The sequence below is a fragment of the Passer montanus genome, unplaced genomic scaffold (assembly GCF_014805655.1).
Source record: "Passer montanus isolate IOZ18808 unplaced genomic scaffold, ASM1480565v1 scaffold48, whole genome shotgun sequence".
NCBI classification, from domain to species: domain Eukaryota; kingdom Metazoa; phylum Chordata; class Aves; order Passeriformes; family Passeridae; genus Passer; species Passer montanus.
The window spans coordinates 4,308,964-4,330,359 of NW_024369707.1; the positions used below are offsets into that span (position 1 = coordinate 4,308,964).

The 21,396-nt window shown below is 38.8% G+C and overlaps 1 long non-coding RNA gene across 1 annotated transcript in view; it reads left to right on the plus strand.

Annotated features, from left to right (window-relative positions):
* LOC120508646 overlaps window positions 1–21,396 on the plus strand; it is a 149,544-nt gene that overhangs the window by 44,379 nt on the left and 83,769 nt on the right. The window contains exon 2 of the long non-coding RNA XR_005629037.1: window positions 1,823–1,982. This is a non-coding gene — a long non-coding RNA (uncharacterized LOC120508646). The remainder of the gene's footprint in view (window positions 1–1,822; window positions 1,983–21,396) is intronic.

The following is a 21,396-nucleotide window of genomic DNA, read 5'->3' on the forward strand; positions in this document are numbered from 1 at the left end:
TGTCACCGTGCCCTGCAGAAAGTGCAATGCCATGGAGTCAGCGACTCAGTGAAGGATTAACAGCCTCTGCCAGCATGCTCTAATTAAACTGCTATATACACAACAGCTGGGAAAAATTCATCAATCACACAATGTTTATTATTGGAATTAAAACACCTTATAACTAATGCATAGATTTGCATTGATTAGCATATCCTGGAAGGAACAAGTGGTGCCAGCTCCATGTGTTTGGGCATTTGAATGTTTGTATCACTTGTACTGTCACCCATCTGCCTCTGCTTTGTTAACCATAGTTAAAGGGTTGATCAGTTTTGCAGCTGCTCAGGGTCAACATCTGTAGAACTGTGATGCTAAACACTACAAGGAATTCCAAGTTTGCTTTGTCACGTGGTCTGTGGTATATTTGTGTTTGTCAGTCTTCCAGGCACATGGGCAGGACTCTTAATTTAGTCACACTTGAGCAAATCAGTAGCAATGCAACAAGTACCAGATGAGTTACATAGACTTATAACCATGGTTGGTTCATAAACAAGCTCAGTTAATTTCTCTGGGCATTTCTGGGCTGTCTAATGTGGCAGTAGTGCAGTGGTGTGTGTCCTTTTGTAATACAAGGTGGCTATGTGGCACTCAAACCACTGGAAAACTTAATATATGAAACACTTTCTAAGCTTTTGAAGATGGTCATATAAAAATGTACTCATATGCACTCACATTTGCATATATTCAATGCCATTTTTTTAAATAAGAGAAACATCTTTGCCTAATTCAGAAGCAAATTTTTCTGTCAACATTTACAAGGGTTTCAGTAATATGGGTGCGGCTAGTGTTCTGAAACACTTGATCCATGTGTTCACGGCTACTACAAGGTCTGAGGTCTCACTTAAGCCCTCCAAACTTATGGTGTTCTTCCTAGAACCATTGTATCCAAACTAAATGGAGCAAACTTTAATGTTAGAGCTCTAATACAATATCCTTCTCCAAGGCATGAAACTGAAGATGCAGAAAAGAGCAAGCAAGAAGTTAGATTCAAGGTTCTGAACCTCATGGTCTTCAGTGCTGATGAAATGGTATTTACAGAAATATGTGCTTGGCAAACTGGTAGTAATTGCTTTTCCTCATCTAGAAAAAAAAATGCTTGAAAATACTGAGTGGCACGGACAGAGTTTTAAAAATATTGGTAGGTAGGCTGATAAAAATCAGGTTATTTGTGAATGAGAATTTTTACTGCTTTAATGAAATTAAAGAAAATGGTATTCAGTCCTGGAATACTTTTATGATACAGTAAGCACTGGCATTTGTGTTTGTCTGTGGCAGGATCTCATTCTGCCTTTTGGCATGGCAGAAATATGGTTATCGTGGAGGAAGTCTACTGGATCTCTTTTAAATCGTAAAATTAAAACCAAATATAAGGTGCAGGGATCTGCACCTAAATATCTGACTTCTGAAAGATAAGATTATCAGCCAACACTTCATGGCTGTAGTAGGAACTGTTTTGGTTGGCGTTTTAAATTAACTTTTAAGTCAAACCTTGAATATTGCCCCACAGTGTGCAGACATCTGATGAGGTATTATAATTCTTACTACTATATAATTAAGATAAATAACACTTATTAATTAATAACTCTGCCCTCTCATTCAAGATGTGAAGACAATAAGTATGTCTAGAGAAGAGCAAAGCAGACTTAATAACTTATCTCACCTACTGACCTGGCATTCATGGCAGCTGGTGTTCGTGAGGGAATTCAGGAAGTTAAGGAACCCTTCCTCAAAGGGGTATGGAGAACAGAGTTCATTCACCACGTTGTTCTCTTTCTTTTGACAGGTCCTTTGCTACCCTTTGAGCACAGCCCAGACCTTTGAGAATATTCTACCAAGATGAAGAAAAAGAATCATTCCAATGGGTATTTCAGAGATTCTGCTGGCAGGTGCTTTTCTGCTTCCACACAGGCTCAATCCTGACATGACTGTTGACTTCAGTAAAGGTAAGATGATATACTTGTTTTGTTGTTTTTTCTCATGAACAAACTGTATGTGTCTTTAGATTTGCCACAACATACTACTGGGATTGGCAGCAGCAAGACAAAAAAATCCAGATGAAATGGTTATTGATGCACAATGTAAATGCTTCATGTCCTTTGTGACAGCTGATGGAGATTGCAGTCATAGCAAGCTGAATTCCCACTTCCATGGACAGAAGTGCTGGCACAATGTGCCCTGGTATTTAGGTGTATTGACTTCCCTGCCCTGGACCAGGAGGCACTTGCTTGATTATGGGTGAGGCAGATCTACTAGTAGCTGCACTTAGATTTTGTGCTCAAACTATGGTAATTTATTTCTGACATTTCCTCCTTAAACTGCTCCATCACAGGTTCATGTGTAGTGGAGGGTGTCAGTCCTGAACCTGGTGCACGCAGCTCCAAGGGCTCCATGTGTGTTAGAGGATGAGAGGGGTTTTAAAATGTGTCAGCCTTTACTGCACTGAAGGGTTTGACTTTAATGCCATACTTGCAATATTTCTTCTAATTAAGAAGTGTGAGGAATACTACTAATTCTGCAGTAAAGTTAATTAGCACAGCCTATAAATGTTTATTTGTTTTTTAATAGCAACAAATGCATTATAAATTACTCCCATGTTCATCTATTGTATAATCCTGCTGTTAGAGTAATTTGTAACATAGCTTTTTCTTACAATAGCTGTTGGCATTACAAAAGCAGGAATATGATTTTGGTGTTGATTGTGGAATGACCATGTTAAGTCTTAAATTTGCTAAATTCTTAACTAGCTCTGTGAAAAAGATTAAGATAAATTCCATGTGTATTGATGGATATTGAACTGCTTAATGTAATCTTTATTTACAACCAGAAACCTGCTTTTGCAGGCATTTAAAATCTGAAATAGGTTTTTCCTAAACACAGATTTACTACATCTTAACTCTAGGAACTTTATGATAATTATTGGCTTTTGAATAAGTGTGGAAGTAGAACTTCTAGTTTTATCTCTTAAATTGACTGTAGTTTCACAGATGCTTGTGAAAACTTGATAGCAAACTTTAAATAATCTATAGGCTTTTATAATATTTTTGGTAGCAAGTATTGTTTTAATAGCATTGTAGGTGTACCTAATAGTTTCAAAGTGAATATTGGTGAACATTTGAACTAAAATATTGAAATATTTTAATTTACTCCTTAATGCAGTTCTGCAGTTCTTACTTTTTTGAAGTAGCACAATCCTGGAATGAAAAGATGCCTTTTAGTCCTGCTTTGTTCAGGACAAATACTTTGTACTGCACTTAATCCCACCTGAAATGAGGGGAGCTTAAGAGATTCAGGTTTAAGGCATGTGTAATGAAGAGGGAAAAGAATAAGGTGCAATTTCTGCTGTGAGGTGATTTCCTTAGAGGAATATCTTTTAGAGGAAGGTAAAGAACTGAGAGCCTGTTTGGATTTCTAGAGAGGGAACCTTCAGTAGGAGTGGAAGACATTTTGAAAATGACTGAGAGCTGGTTTGGAGGAATGGAGGCATTATGTGAGACAGGTTATACATACCTAATTCACCTAACACTAGAAAATGGAGAAATTGCCATCTCATACTTTTTTCCCCTTTTGTTTTAAGTAAACTTTGCCCTTGGGTGTTATGAGAGAGAAATCTTGACTGTTAATACTGTAATCAATGCTGTCATCTTTTCTGCAACTCCAGTATTTTATAGTCTTTCCAGTCTTGATGCTGGTCAAACTTTATTGAGCCACTTAAATTGATTAAGGTTTTCCAATTTTGCAACATCATCTCTAATGCAATGAATCTGGTGACATAACCATCTTCTCATTGCAATTTCTGACTCAAGAAGAAAATTTGGAAAATTGTCCAGCTGTTGATATGGTGGCTTCTGTATTGGTGATATTCCCATAGAGAAACAAATAGTGTATGGAAGGCAGTGAAATCTTTCTTTTTGGGGAACAAGAGGAACAAAAGCCTTATAGTCACACTCAGATATACTGTTGGAGACACTGAAATGTCACCATAAGGCTGAATATGATTTACTTGCCCAGCAAAAGTTCTTCTGAAGAGTTGTGACTTTGGTATGAAAACCAGAGCATCTACTGCACGTTTTTCAGGATATTCTCTGCATAAAGCATGTATTTTCTGAGGAGTTGAGTAAATATATTTTTTCTTTAGTAAGTGTGTTTCTAACACATGGTTATTTTTGAACTTTAATCTTGGCTTCTGAATGCACAATAACTTTGGTTCCTGCAATAGTTCCCAGAAGGCAGTTACTTGGTTTCTGAGGAAATAGTGTCTTAGTGAGGTTCTCTTTTATTAGCCATAAAATATTAGCTTTATACTTTCCACAAAGATATTTGCAAACGTCTCATTAAAACAACAGATCCAAAAGAGTGGAAAGGTGGTGTCTAATCTAACCCTCAGTGAAGAATCCTGGACTGCAGACTCATTATGAATTAATTCCAAATGGTGTAGAGTAACATGTAAAGCTATGGGTTATATTTTCTTAGATTTAGAAGACTAGATGCAGAGACAAAGTTGCTTCACATTTCTTTGGCTGTTAAAAAAAGAAAAAAATATCTCTGGAGTTTGAGCTGAATTTAGTTTGAATATTGATATTGGACTGGGGAAGAGGAGCAGAACACAGTGATAGGCAATTTTCAGACCCCTACCTCTCCAGCCTTAAGTGAATATCTGAATCCTTGGAAAAAGGGTGTAATTTAACAAAGAAGAAAAAGTACTGATTTTAGAAGTTGGTGTATGTTACTGAGGAAAGCTTGGGTCATCAGGTAGGTTTCAGGTGGACTTTTAAACATCACTGTGCTATGAACTTGCTTTGCTCTTTGTGTAGTTATCTCTGCATTTTTGCAATCACTTAAGAGTTTTTCAGCTGATCAATACTGATCAATGTATTGATGGCAAAGTCAGTTGTTCAAAAAATTGAACTGAAGCCCTGCTGAGCAGGTGCTGTTTGCACCCCTGGATGGTAGATGAAAGGAAAAGTACTATCTGCCTTCAGTGGTAAAAAGTTTTATCTCCTGTTTGAGAACTCTATAGACACATCCATCAAGTGGTCTGACAGGGAAATAAATTGGGTTACAGCGCTGCAAGAAGTCCAGATTATGTTCCTGCTGAGCAGTAACAAATTGTGGTGAACTTTTTATAAAAGTTTCTTTCTGTTTTTCACAAAATAATGCAGTATAGAGGCAGTCAGTGGTCACAAGAGACAATGGAGAAACCTATGGAAGAGTTTGCTATTCTTTAATAAGCAAAAGATGTGAAATTATAGATGTGTTTTTTTTTTTCTATGCAACCACTTGTGGTCTCTGCTCTTTTATAAGCTGGCTAAATCTACCTAAGGTGAAATTTGCTTTATTTGCTGCAAAATTAAAAAAAAATAAACTAGTATCCTGACCATGAGATAATGTGCTTGGGTCCCATTTGTGATGGGCCACCGTCAGCTTCCACTGACCATAGTAAGAGATGCAGGTAATTTTGCTGGGGCTCACTAGAGACCCCTAATTCTCCTCCAATAACAGAATATTTTCATTCCACTCACCTCATGTATGCATTTCAGCTAGACAGAGTTCAGTAGGCTTTCTTATTTTTGATTTATTTAAAAGGAGCTCTTGCACACAGTTAGGATCCAAGTGCTTTTGAATGCAGCTATATTCAGATTTAGAATCTCTAAGTGTTGCTGGCCTTCTCTTTTATCATTCCATCCTGGGTCTGAATATCCTTCAACTTGAAGAAGAAACTTCAGACTCATCTCTAATGTCTAATTGGGAAATTATGAATGTTTGAAAATGGGTCCAGAGTTGTTTTCAAGCTTTGTGAACTTCAGCCAGCCATTCCATTATGGTGCCATTTTCTTTGCTGAAATCTGAAAGAGATGTTTCTGGTGTCAGGTTTCTTTGCATCCTTCTGAAAACCTGTGTATTCATATGAAAAATCAACATCCTTTGTATCTTTGCATGTATCTAGGTATACACAAATAAAACCTTTAACATGTGTGAGATCCTGGATGTTTTAACAAACAAGAATTAATTTCTTCTGCTAATTCTTTGGTGTCTCTTTCAAGCCAGTTGTGTTTAGCTATACAGCCTGAACTATTTTTGAGAAACATCCATGTATTCTTAGACTCAAAATAAAAATATAAAAGGGAGAGAGATTTCCTTTCAGTTGGATGCTCCTCTTACAGTTGTAAGCATTTAAGAGCCATTGGACACCTAATATTTTGTTTATATGGAAGCTAAGCTACCTTTAAAAAATAGATACAATTGAATGCAATAGAAAAATAAAGGAGAAAGTTTATTAGACAAGGAAGGCTGATGTTGTTTAATGAAGTGTGGCATTCTGATCTGTTTCTAAAAGCCTTGGTAAGCAATAGGGGTAAAATGTTTCTCTTACGGGCTTCTGCTTTACACATTGCATGCTCGCCTTGAGGGATTTGAAACCTAAATAAACCTTAACTCACAAAAAATGTAAGTATGAGAAATCTCATCCTTTTTCTGGAATGGCTTGGGGGCTGATTGTTTATTTAACAAGCTGGTGCCCTGATTTTGCCACTGACACACTTCAACAAAAATCCCCTCACAGGCATTTAAAGTTGCAAAAGGGAAGAGAATTGAAACGAAAGATGTCAATGCACAATGCCACAAAGGTCTGCTGACCTAGGTGTTTGCAGTAGTTACTAATGATATCCAAAGATGCAGCACTAGAATGGCCTCAGAGAGAGGAGTCAGTGATATTCTGATATAATCCAACCAAATGAGGTCTTCCTAAGAGTTGTTGGTTGCTTGAGCTTTGTGCAGGAGCTCACTTGGGAAGAGGGAAATTGCATCCATGGAAAGACCCAGGGGAGTCCTTGCAAAAATCCTAACAGACTCAAGTGAAATTTACCTACTGCACGGGCTTTGTGCCAGCTCATAAAAGTGAATGTGTTTTATCCTTAGATGTCAAGATTGTTGGGGGGCTGAATTTGGGAATTGGCTCTTGTTCTCTTCACTGAAGCAGCTGGGAGTTGTTGCAAAAGACAGGTGCAGATGTAAGAGTAGCATGCCTACAATTAGCACTTCCCAGAAGAGTGTGGAGTTCCAAACCCAGCTATGGGAGCAAGGGCAAAAGTTGGTGTTTAGTTCATGGATTGGATTTTGATTTTTTTTTAGTTTGTTTTGTTTTGTGTGGGGTTTTTTTTATTGTTTTTTGTTGTTATTTTTAAATTTTGTTTTGTTTGTTGTTGGTTTTTTGTGTGTGTAGTTTTTTTGTAGGAAAAATACTTTTGAATGTTTTGAGATGCTGATACAAAACTATTTTCATAGCTGCAAGATTCCCTTCCCACTAACTGTGTTTTTTTTGGATACAAAACTTTATTCCCTTGTAAAAGCATTTTCTAACTAAGATGCATTGGCTAGTCACCAGGGAAGAGGTTTTTTCACTTGTCTAGTTCCTTTCCCTTTCTTATTTCCACTTTTCATACCAAGATGCAAGAAGAGGGTATGGTATGGTATGAGCTGAGGAATGGGGAAATAGGTAGAAACCCCTCTATGCTTTTCATACCAAGATGCAAGAAGAGGGGCTAGCGTATGGTATGGTATGAGCTGAGGAATGGGGAAATAGGTAGAAACCCCTCTATTTATGTAATTTGGAACTGAATAGGGAAGAATGAAAATAGTGGTTTTCCCACTAGTTACCATTACTGTACAGTTGGATGGAAAGGGGAAAAAAGAAGGTGAAGGCTTCATTTCATGTTGTGGACACTCAAGTTTTTGTTATGAGTTTCTCAAGCTGTTTTTACAGGACTAAATTATCACATTTTCCCAGATGAGATTTCTTATGCTTGCTTCATTCCAAGTCACAACAGGCTCTTCAGCAATCACTTTGAGTTCCTGGTTTTGACATTGTAAAAGTTGGAATTTGCTATATTATTATATTAAAATGCAAAGCAAAAATCTTTGTATAAGCAAAATTTTCAATTTCTTTTCATGTACCTGGGATATTTATGGGTTTTGGAAGCACTCTTTCAATGTGATTTCACCTTGTGACCAGACAAACCTTTGAAGTTGGGCAGTGACAGTGTTAGATAACCTTCTGATCAAAAAGGAAATTGAGCATGATTCTGAAATGTGCAAGCAGATTACATTAGTAACTGATATACATCTCATCGTAAATAGCTAATTCAACCTTTTTTACATTTTTAAAGAAATTGTTTATTCATGGAAATACACATTTAAAATACAGTTTAATACTAAGTGTCATCAAAAAAGTGACATACAAGTATATCCCAAGTTGCAATAAAACCCAGCATCTCAAATGCTCCTCAATGAAAAATCTTATTTGTCCTTACTTTACATGTAGAGTAGAATGGACTTGAAGTGGTTCAAGAGACTTGATTAAGAACAATTTGACTTTAATTTTTTTTGAACGAATGGTAGTATCTTCTTTTTCCATTCAAGTAGTTTTGACTGGAAAATAAAATATTTTGTACAACTTCAAATGATATAATTTTCCTTAAATAACTTTTTATGAACAGCTTTTTCTCTAGTGTTTTTCTAATTTGCTGAGGGAGCTGAGAGGGAATCAAGAACAGGCAGCCACCTGTTTTAATGAAAGCTTTCCAACCAATTCTGCTCTGTATGTACTCTTTTCTGTTTTTTTTTTTTTCTTCACTGACTAAAGGATTCTCACTTATCTACATTTGTAATTTTATTGTGTTTGACCTATTAAATACTGCATCCAGCAAATCTTTAATTTTCAATACTAGGTGGCTAAAGATGAAGATGGATCTCATAGAATAACTGCAAAATGAGCTTTAAGTTATAATTATAAGTCATCTTATCAACACTATATTTCACACTGTATAGTTATGGGTCTGATATTTTTTGAATTGGTTATGCCAGATTAATTTGTAGTACATTGTGATTGAGAGGGAGCATGACTTTTTTGAGCAATTTCTTTTGCACAGCAGCGTGGCTTAAATTAGTGTGACTGACATCCTCCTAATATGCTTACAAATCTTTGGAACAATTGATTTGAAACTTGAGCATTTTTGTTCTGAGTGGATAACAGCACAGGGAAAGAAGTTGGATATGCAAGCAAATTCACAGAGCTGTTTCTCTTAAATCCCAGTCCAAGGTGTATCTAAGCATACGTGTAAACTTTGCTTATGAATATTGCTAAAGCAAGTGGAAAAACTCAGGCCCAGAAGAAACTGTCACACCTCATAGGAACAAAAATGAAGCCAGGACTTTACCAATGAGTAAATTTACAAAATACAGGTGCTTAAATGTTTGGGAGAAATACATAAAAGAGGTGAGGAGAAAAATATTGCCTCATTTGAAATTCTCCCAGGTGAAGGATCTAGCATATGTAAAAAATCCCAATTAATGTCAAAGATGATTTCTCTGGACTGAAACTTGAAAATTTGCCTGGACTGATCTCTTTAAAATTATTTTCCTTAGCCATGTTGCTGTTCATCTCCAACATTTCATGCATTGTTTACTTGAGCAGGGATTCCCTCTTATGGAATACCAGTGCTGTCCCCCACCCCAGTGTCAGGTATTAATTGACTTCCTTAATGTATTTTGTGTAAAATTTTTGCTGAAAGATCTCTAATCACCTGTCCTTTATATCTCGCAAGTAGAGTAGTGCTATCATTATAAAAGAGAATTTGGAAAACAGTAGCCAGTGTTCAAAGTATCAATCCAACAAATGAGTTGATAATCCTTGTAAAGAGCCATGTCCTTCCTGCTGCTGAGTGTGCACCTATGCTGAGAGCCAGTTCACCTCAGCGTGGTGAAGGATGTCTGTGGGGTTAGACTGCAGAACAAGCTGTCCCGAACTGTTAAACACATGTAAATGAGCATGTCCTGAGCTCCAAAACCTGGAACTATCTGTGAACTGTACAGCAATTTATACAATATCTTGATTTTTAAAGATACTGTCAAAGGTAATAGGAACAAATTTTGTGTGGAAACATCCACATGAATCCCATAAAATACCTGTGTGACTAGTGGTGTGGTCAGACTCAAATGAAGTTCCCAAGCTTTGTATTTATCTGTCTAGGAGGTGAACATAGTGCTAATAACACTCAGGTCTCAGGCTAAATCCCTCTATGGGCCATTCACTTAAAAGCTGGGCTTATGATCCTTGTGGGTCCCTTCCAGCTTAGAATATTCTGTGACTCTCTGATTCTGCTCTCACAGTTAATTGTTGTAGTGTAATTTATTCTAGACAGTTATTAGACTTCCTCAACAGCATTCTTTTAAGATCTTGCATTACTCTCTGAGTGTACTTGTTTTGTCTTAGAGATATCTTAGAACTTTCTAATTTAGAAATAGATCATCTTGAAGAAGGAGCTTTTCCCAGTTACTGAGAAAGTACTATTGTGTGTGGAATATTTGAAGTAAGGTGCACTATTGTAGCTGAAACATTTTCTAGTGACAGCATGAGTTTTCTCTGAATAAGTAATACTGAGTCTTGCACCTGGCTTATCAGATTAGGAATGCTTTTGCATTGACTCTCATGATATCAATATGGCAGTGCTAAGGAAAGGTACAGTCCTTTCCCCTCAATCTACTTGTCTTGCCTTTTTCTCCTGTGACACAAATGCTGTCTAGCTGGAACTAATGTGGATTGAAGGGGAAGTCATGTTAGCAAAGGTTTGTGAGTTGACTGAGCATGTGCCTGTCCTTTGGTACCCCCCAATCTGTTGTGGGGTTGTTCGGTCAGCTGAGAGCAGAGGTCTGGAGTTCAGTTGGCATTTAGCACAAATGAAGTCATCACCCCACAGGGGCCACTTACAGGGCAGAGCTCAAGAGCTGCTGCTGATCACATATTGATGTGTAGTTTTTATGCCATGCATTAAGCTTGTGCATTGTTACTGGTAGGCTTGCTAATGATGCATTTTGCATCAGTAACTATACTGCATCTTGTTTGAGGGTATTTACAGATGTGCAAGGTGGTGGGTTTCCAAAAGACCTAGAGATGGGTACATGAGTGCAGTTTTTGTGACATTCTTCTCTGAGATTCTCACTGCTAATTCTCCATTTGTACAAAACTAGAGAGAAACTCTTCATGTGGATGGATGGTGCTGCCTGTGCTCCTCTAAGTGCAGCCAGGTTGGGCTGGAGGGTGCAATAGCTGCTATTCCACCAGGACAGTGGTGATATCAACATCCCTGTCATGTGGTACCCACTCACACTCAGGCACTAAACCAAAACAGCCAAAGACCATCTCTTGCAACAAGCATGCTCACATGGCTCCCAGCAGTAGCTCAGGTGCTTTGCTTTTTCCTTCAGTTGCTGTGTTTATGGCCCCTTTCATTCTTCATATGCTCACAGGAAAACAATAAGCAGAAGGTAAGGTAGGTCTGCCAAACCCCATTTGTAGAAAGCATGGGACACAAAGGTCTGACCCAGCCCTGGAATCCAAGGAGGGTAAAAATTGCAGTGCATGGGTTTAGACTGGGAGGAGTTGAAAAGCACACCCCAATGCTACCTTGGAGCTATTACCACTTTAAAGGTCACAAATGTGCCATCTCAAAACTGGATCCAGAAACAGCTACAAACCTGCTGTTCTTCTGAACCTGAGCCCACGGGAGTGTGGCATGTTTGTGGTATCTAGGCATCCCTGGCAGAATGGGTGTGCACCTGTTTGCTAGGTGTTGGAGGTTTGCTTCTCTTTAGTCTGCATATGATTGGAAGCTGTGTCTTTTCCCCCAGTATTCCTCAATTATTGAGGATCAATCTTTTGATATTTAAATGATAAAAATTCCTGGTTTTTTATGGTTATTGCAGAGAGTGAGCTCTTTTGGGCTGGTTCCTGTCTAGAACGTGTACTGCCAGTTTGGCATGTCAATCCACCATACTGACCCTTGAAGTCCTGTTCAGTTTTGATCTAGTCCTAGAGCCATTGCTTTTCATACCACCTGCACATTATGTACTTGCATGGTTGGGGCCTGAGGAGTGTGTTGTGCCTCTTTCAGCAGGTGCTTCTGCAGCACACCTTGTGCTGAATGGTTCTCTCTTACCAAACAGCTGAGGGTTTTAGTGTACTATCTTAGATATCTTATTTCACAAAAGCCAGAGCAGCCTAGCTGGCCACTAAAGGAAAACCAATCCAACCTTTCCAGTTTTACAAAACAATCTCTTGAAGTATGAAAAACTTGACATCTAATGAAATAATGCTGAATCATGTGAATATGTTGCAGTCTGTGAAGGATTGGAACTGGGATGCTGACAGCTCTGAAGCTTATTTTAAAAGTTGGTAACAGTTCAAATCTCATCAGCTTCTGAGATTTCATCTGTTTCTTTGGGAGGGTGGGATAAATGTCTCTGGACATGATGCCAAGATTGAATCTTTTGGAGGAAGACTTGGATGAAAACTCCTTTCTTCTTCTGACCTGATGTCTTCTCACCCATTGTGATATTATACAAATTGAATTTCAGGGCTAGGGAGCTAAGGATTCTGCAGTGGTTAGCAGAAGTGTCTTTCCATCTGATTACCCTTGAGGTCAGAAGCATGTAATATATTCAGGGGGGTTTCTAATCGAACGAAACTCAGAATATGTGAGGGTTGTAGACAGCAGCTGGCCCCAGCAGAGACTAACAGATTTGCTGAGAACCTGCAAAGATCTTGGCAGGATGTCAACAAAGATACTGCAGGGTTGCTAGATGCCAGGAAAAAGAGATCTTTGGTTTGCAGCAAGGAAATGGTATTTAGGGAGGATGGGATGTAATAAATTACAATAATAGCACTGCAAACAAGTCTCATCCAAAAGCATCAGAGACTGACTATAGCTGGAAAGCTGTGTACTCATTTTCACTGGTGAAGAAGCTGAAGTGGATGCAGGTGAAAAGATATGCTTTCTTAGAGTGGCACAATATTATTATTAGAGCCTGGCAAGTAGTAACTGGATTCTATTCTGGAATTGGTTTTTAAACTTCGTGAAGGATGACAGGAACAAAAGCAGTGATGGAGAAAGGGATGTAACTGATTTTAAACAATGGGAAATAGAAAAATGGAATCTGGATGGATAACATAGAGACATTTGTGAGGAATATCCTAAAAGAATTAGTAAGGACCTTACTGTCTTTCTGGGATGATTCTGGGTTGAATCTCTACAGCACCAGGAGTTTCTAGCTTGCAGTATCCAACTATTATTTTAAGTTTACTCTGCATTTGCTTGGTCAATTGCTCTGGCAAAATATGTAGGCACTTCTCTGAAAGCTTTGGGAGCTGTAAGTATTGGCTGGCCATTTACCTGGTTGAGTGTAACTGCATGCCACCCCACACCTGACCCTTAGATAATTTCAGAGGACTTTTAGGTCACTCTGCAGGATTTTTTTTTGATCTGTTGTGCTGAGGTGCTCTCCCTGCTTCTTCAGGAGAATGTTAGTGAAAAAGGTACTCTCTAAAGAGCTCATCCAGGATAAGTATTTTACTTGAAGCAAAATTCTGGCTTTTAAAAAGGCAACTTCACGAGGAGAGAAAAGAAAACAGGTTCTCATCTGATTGGCACACTGAACATGGCATAGAGAGTAGCAGCTCTGGTCAGGACTGCCTACATGGAAAATTTCTGCCCTACAGGATAGGTTTTTCTCAGAGGTTCAGAAATTGTATTTATATTATTTCAAGGGGATTTCCTATTAATTTACTCAGTAAAGCAATCTATGCTCCTTATCATTGTTCTTAGAACTTGATTTGGTGATTACCTCATCAGGTTAAAATCTGTTACTGACAATCTGTCTTAACTAGATGGCTTTGTTTTCCTGGCAGGATGCCAGCAGAGGGGGGAAAAGCAGCTGTTCCTTGAGATGGGAATAATAAAAAAATGCCAACTGGTAAAATCTTCCTGACTTTTGCTGAACTGAAAAATGCCATTAACAGCTCTTGGAATTCCTTGGTTTCTTGCATCCAAGAGAAATAATGCGGCAGGCAGGATACCATTGAAAAAGTGGTAGTGGACTGAAATGTGTACACTGAAAATGTCAGATAGTGGGGGCTCAGGAGAAATGCAAACTACAGACTATTAGTAAAATACAAGGATCACAATAAATTCTTTACCTGTATATGGGTGGATTTCAAAGTAGGAGAAAATGTGGGCTGTTTTTAAAACTACTGAATGGACCAAATCCAGCTTCCTACCATGCTGTCAGCCTGCTCAGAAAATAGTGGCTTCAAATAGCAGTATAAAACTCATTAGTTTTGTGATAGCTCTCCAGGCCTTACAGAAACTTTGAACTATTTGCACATTCTTCCTTTAGCACAAGTGTTAAACAGGTAATAGAGCAGAGGACGTGTTTCTGTTGACACCCTCTATGTGAGCAGTCTGATGTAGAAAAGAGAAAACCCTGAATATCTCTGAAACCTTGGGATAAACTTGTGTTTTCCAAGCTCCTGTTGGAGCAGAGAGGCCGTGGCAGCAGGCTGGTCAGTGTGGCTTCGAAAGCCGTGGGGAGCTTTCGGCAGCAGCTGCTGTGTGTCACAAGTCTATAAATTGACTTCCTGCCACAGGAGGCCTCCAGCAAGTTCATCTGGAGAGTTACTGGGGGAAATCCTCGCCTTTCATCTTCCTAACAGAGCAAATCTATCCAGGGCCATGCCCAGGGCTGGGAAGGGATTTGAGCTGGTACAATCCTTGTGCCAGCCAGCGTGGTATTGATGTATAAAACTGCTGTGGGTGGGGAGCTCAGTGTTTTGTTGTTGGAGAGAAGGCCCTCTCCTTTGAGTAGTATATACACACTTGCATCATATTCTTTGTTTTTAAAAACTCTCAGATGAGGACACACCTCTTTCATCATGTCTCAGATAACATCCAACAATATATTTTCTTTTTCCCCCACCTCTTTGTCTTCAAGGCAGTTATGTGCTATCCATTCTCTTCAGGGTGGATGCACATTCCCTTTCCAGTGTTCAATTCCCTTTACAATAATCCTTATCTAACAGTTTTGGAACTGTCCTTCTCCAAAAGGATTTAATTTCCTTTAAAAATTGCACTCTCACTGAATCAATAATCCAACAAGAATCTCTGGCAAAGGATGGGTTTTGGTGTGGTAGGTGTCTCAAGAGTTAGTAGCTAATATCTTTGTTGGACTCCATTGTTTAATTGAAGTTTAACTCCTGAGCTGCTGAGTTCAAGCTTCTTGCATTTTCTTTTTGTCCCTGAGGAATCTGTTTTCTGCCAAGCAGAGGTGTATAATCTCAAAAGCATATTATATCTTCTTCTGCATTGCTAAAGATTTTCATTACTCATTCAGCATATTAGATAGGTTTGCACTCATTAAGGTTAAAACCTGAACCTGAATATGCTGTTTCATACCAAGAAAAGTTATTCTTTTGCATGTCTGTGGTTTTCAAATACAGTCATGAATACTGAAATGAAGAGGAAAAGTCCACAATGAGATATTTTGAGGGTTTATGCTGGCCTATATCCATCCTTGATTCCTCTGGTGTGCAGGATAAAGACTATGTTTATAGTGAAATGTGAAATACAAAGAAAGCTAAAGGTTCAAAAATGTGAACATGTTTTAAGCTTTGTGGAAGTTGGTAAAATGGAGTAAGTTTAATTTGATTTAGAAAAGCAAAGTGCAATGCCCGAGTTCTCAAAAGTGTGTTTGGCTTAGATTGTTTTGGCATAATGGATTCTGGAAATTGCATTTAAATGCAATTTAGAAAACCTATTCAATAAAGCTTTCTGACCTTGTTGACTTTTGGGGTTGGAAGGGTAAGGCATAAATAATAGTGGGGGGTGGGGGGGAAAAGCAGTAATTCTCAAACCATGCTTATTAGTATTATGATCAGTTTTGGTCACTGCAACATAAGAAAGATAAAAAGCTCTTAGAGAGCATCCAGAGGAGGAAAATGAGGATGGTGAAGGGCCTTGAGAGAAAGCCACTTAAGGAACATTTGGTCTGTTCAGCCTGGAGAAGAGGAGGCTGAGGGGAAACCTCATTGCAGTTCCATCTTCCTTGTGAGGGGAAGAGGAGGGGTAAGCACTGATCTCCTCTCTGAGCTGCCCAGTGCCAGGACCTGAGGGAATGGCCTGAAGTTGTGTCAGGGGAGGTTTAGGCTGGATATTAAAAAAGGTTCTTCACCCAGAGGGTTTTTGGGCACTGAACAGGCTCCTCTGGGAAGTGGTCACAGCACCAAGCCTGGCAGAGTTCAAGAAGCATTTAGCCAATACTCTCAGGTACATGGTGTGATTGTTGGGGTGTTATGTACAGTGCTGGGAGTTGAACTCAACTGTTGTTGGTCCCTTCCAAGTCAGCATATTCACTGATCCTGTAATTTAGGCACCCTGAGTTTAGCTGCTTATTGGAACACTCTCTAAAGCACTGAAAACAGCTTTCCCACTGAGTTAAAATCCCAAATATATATATTGATTCAACTACCCCAAGTCATAGACACCAGATATGAATAGTACAGATTTTTGTCCTGTCTCAATGTTCTACCATGTGTGGCTGTGTGGGTAACTCTTGCAGTAGTAGAGTTCCACACTGCAAAGGCAATTCACATATGTGGGTATGGGGTTTGTCCTGCCCTGTTCTGCTTAAGGCAGTGGGGTCCAAACACAGTCTGCCTCACTTGTCAGCAAATCAGCCAGCAGTCAAATAACACTACTAAGGAAAAAAAAAACTCCCATGAAATTCTACCCCCTTTCAGTTAATTTCATTTCAGAGTAAGGCAGAAGTTGGGCAGAGCTTAATTATGAAACTCCTGTGACATGCTGCGGCAATTTACTCTGTGAGACTTAATTGTCTGTCTGTGCATGCATATTTTGGGGGGATAATATTGGGGAAGGGACCTGAACCCATCAGGTAAACAGTCTGGGGTTCATACACAGGCTCTTAGAACTCCCTTGTGCCTCTCTGTACAATTACCTGATACATGCATTGGAGTGGTTTGTGCATACACAAATACAGAACACTCATAGGAAGTGTATGTATATCATTTAGAAAGCTCTGTTGAATTTTTGGCTTATGCAGGCACATTCTGTGGCCTGACAAGATTACTCCCATTGGAGTAATAACTAGAAGGTTTGCTTATTTAGGGCCTGTTCCTACTCCCTTTGAAGCCAATGGCATAATTCCCAGTAATGTTTAATGGTGCTGGGTCAAGTCTTTAAGGATGACAGAGTTTGATGTTGGAGGCCTCAGCCAGTGCTTACTGGAGTACACAGGGGTTTCCTCAGTTATTTCAGTGAGCAAATTGCAGTTATTTAATGAAAATAATTATTTTAAAAACAACCTATGCAGAAATGGTGTTAGTGTTAAACTTCAAAAAGAAGAAAGTAAATTAAGAGACTTTATTCTGGCTGAAAGCACACACTTTTTACAACACTAGAGCATTCAGCTCAAGTAAGTTCCCAGAAGCTGGAACAGCTGTATCCAAAAGCAATGAACTTGTTAAATTGAAAAGGACATGTTGTGTTGCTGCCACATCTCTTGTGACTTCTGAATGCATTTTCCTACTCCTGTTGCAAGAACAGCCGTTCTCATGGTATCTCAGCCTTCATGCTTCTGGTCTCAGCTGCTCTGACACCATATCATCTGCAGGGAAAGGGAGATGATGAAGAGAAGTGTTGCAGCTGCTTGAGGAAAAATGCTGGCTCTTGGTAATCAAAAAGGCCAGTACCATTGCAGGTATTAAAAGATAAAAAAATCCCTTCTTTCAATGTCTTTTAAATATATAGTCTTTGGGATTTCAGGCTTGTTTAGCTAGATCCTTAAAGGGATGAAGCAAAAATACAGCAGACTGAGGAGAAGCACAGAGAGCTGCTAGAGGGTGTTGGCATTTTCTCTCTTTGGTTCAACAAATCTTTTGACCTAGAGGGCATGCAGGAGGGTCCATCTGTTTTCCCACACATCTAAAAGGAAAGCAGAGAAGGACATGGAATTTACTGTGTGTATTAATATTTGGATACTGCTGATCTACTGGGTTGCTTTAACTGAAGGACAGAAAACACCTCCTGTCTTGTCTTCTGTTTAGAACTGCTCCCATGCAGTTACAAAGGACCTAAGTACATGGAGCAGTCTCTAGCCAGGCTGTCACAGTATTGGCTGGATTCTGTTGGGCCTTAATGTACATGTCATCTCTTCTGTGTGATTTAAGCTTCTTTAGGTCTGTAAATCTGCAGCACTTTTTATCACCTGGAATATCTGCTAACTTTTCACAGAAGTCAAGGCCCAATGATGCGGATGTCTTTGCTCTTTCAATGGCAGCATCAACACTTCAGAACTTCCTATATTTTAAAGGCACATCCCAGACCCCCAGCATTTGTTGTGGCCACCCTGTGTAGAGGAGGCACAAGATTTCACCTTAGTTAATATGAAAAACACTGAGCTCTTGAAGTTAATGAACCAAGTAAATGTTTCCCTATCTCTCTTTCATTACTGCCCTGAAGAGTCCTTTAGGCTTAGGACTGTAGGGTGACTACCTTCTGGGTAATTCAGCACAGTAAAAAAACACAGCAATGTGAAACCAATGTGGTTTTTAAGCCTTGTCACTGGAAATGGAGATTCTGGCTGTTAATGTTACACTAAGGACTAGTGTTTATGATTTATGGTAGTTTCTGCTCTTTTCCCTGTGTTTAGTCTTTCATGCAATTGCAAATTTTACAGCTGTTTGAATGATTGTCTTGTCTACTACAGAAAATGGCCATAAATTTTAATGAGTAACTCTGCACCAGTTCAACAAGACCCAGGTGAATGTCTTTTCATGCAATGCTTGCTGGAGTCCAGCTCAACAGCTTTTTGGTTGTTGTAGGTGTGAGCACCAGGGAGCTCAGGTAATCTGAATGCTTGCCTTTGGGAAGAGCTGAACCAGGGAGAGTTGAGATGCTCAGTATTGCTGGGTGTTCTGTTCACCCTGCCCTGCGTGTCTGACCCACCACACCCAGCAGTGAGATGATGGATCTTTTGGGAAATCTGCAAACCACTCCTGCAGCTCCTCAGCTTCTTATCTCCGAGGCACTGCTGTCTGTGTGTGGCTTTCAGCCGTGGGGTTCACAGGGTTGGGAGGACTGGTTGTTGTTTCAGACTCTGCTTAGAAAATGATTAATTTCATTTTTGCATGTGCATTTGATCATAGATAGAAATGTGTTAATAGTGCGAGTATGTATATCCATAACAAGTGTGCATTAGTATTTAAGTCTGTAGCAGAATCCCCATTAAGGAGTGGAGGAAATAGAGTATAGACATTATTATTGCAAGAGTGACTACAAAAAATGCGTGGTGTGTATTTATAAAAGGAAGTTCTTTGTCCAGATGTCCCCCTGCACTCCTTAGGGAATGTTTCTGATTGCTCTCTGAAATTTATATTGCTTCAAATGAAATATATGATACAAACCAACCCCCCCCAGGGCCAGGAAAATTAGCAAAGGCACTTAAACTGTACAACAGCATCACTTAACTGCTCTTGTTGGATTATATTTTAAATGAGCCATCACAGAAGCCTCTTGGGATCTTCTGGTTGAACATTCAATGTGAGGGAAAGCTGCTTTTCTTGGTGTTGTTTTAAAATTTATTTTTATATTTGCACCAAAGATGAGAGGAAGCAAAAACCTAGCGTCACAACATTAGTCACATAAATATGCCCCTGTAACACAATAATACCTTTATCTGCACCAGTGATGGATGTTGAATTTTGGTATAATTCTGAAAGTTCATAGTGTTCATCAAAACTAATGGGGCTGATTTTCTCTGTGGGTTTTTTACTTGATTTTTGCCTCTTTATACCTGTAAAATATTCCCAAGGCATATAAGTTCTAATTTGTTAAGGCTTTATACTCCCACTTTGCACAGGCATGAGTAGCTGTAAAGGGAAAGAAATCAAACCAAACGGAAACATGAAGAGTTCCACATTTCCTAGGCATCAGACAAAAAAAGGCAAAATATTTTAAAACAATATTGTAACCTAGGATTTCAATGTGAATGAGTTTCTCTGCTACTGATGCTTGTTGATGGTCAGATTTGTGGGCAGGAACAAATCAGAGAACTGGGCTGCCCAAAGACATTGTGTGCAGGAGATGCCCTTGAGTTGTTAACTCAGGGTAGCTTGCAGGAAACAATTCCCTGAGCTCAAATAGTAGTGTCTCTTTTATAACTGCATAAAATTTTCATGTTGTTCTTTGGAACCCCTTGGAAACACTCTGCCTGTCATACAGCAAAATAGAAGCATTATCAGTAAATTTAAAAACTTTTAAAGTACTGTCTAATACAACATCATAAGATCACTTAATATAGATTCATTCCTTATGTAATTACAAAATGTGGAAAAAAATTGAGTCCTATAAAGCACAGACAGAGAAGCTGAATGGATCAAAAAAATTTTTTTTTTACTTAATCTTACCATTGTTCGCTTCATGGCAGTGTTCAATTCAGACATTGCTGGCACCAAATTTGAGTTTTAGGACAGACCCAACTGATGTGGAAAAGAAAAGTATCTCTTTGGTGCAAAAATTTCATTCAACAGGAGTGAAAGACCAGGAAGGATGGAAGTTTGAAATCCCATTACAGTTATTAGTACTTCAGTGAATCTTTCAATGGGCAAAAATACACAAGAGATTCTTCAAGGAATAAGTGAAATTCAGATTTGCTGTTTCTTGAAAATTGCTCTTGTTTGTTCTGCTGTGGTGTTTCTCATACTGATGCCTCTTTTGTCAAGTGGCCTGGCTTCAGCAGCTCTTCACAGGTGCATAGTTTAGTTTTTATTTGGTGGATACTGGGTTTCCTATTTCTTTCCCTTAATTTAATGAAAAATGTCATCTCTCTCTGTCTCATCTGTTCCCAAAGAGAACAAAAGTTAAACAAGAACAGCCTCAAACTTCCTATCACAGAGCTGTAACAACAGCCATGCTTCAGTGAGACTGTAAGAATTTATAACGGTTTCCATAGGAGAGCATTGCAGAGACTATGGGTTTTCTTTTTCTAGAAATATAGGCTAATGTTATTGTCTTGAATACAGAATTGCATCAATTAGAGATAAAGCTTGATTTATTATCGTACTCTACTATAAAATTTTATAGACCAAAAAATGAATTACACCAAGTAACCAATGGGAAGCTGATGCAATCTAAGCAAAAGTAAAAAATCAACTTCATGAAAATAACCCACCACATTTTTCGTTGATTAATGTAATTCATAGCTGTTGCCCAGGAAATACTGCAGAAATTTGCATCAGGCAAGTACTAATTTAAAAGGAAAGATCTCAAGCATCTACTTGGTATGGATAGTGAAATCTCCACTATTTTCTCAATTCCTGCTACTGACTGGGAATCTGAGGTTAATTCAGAAGGAACTGAGGCTGAGAATCTTGCTGTTACTTAGAGTTGTATATGTCTTCTAAAACTTACATATAGCTTGTTTTCTTTGTATGTATAATCTTCTAGTAGCAAA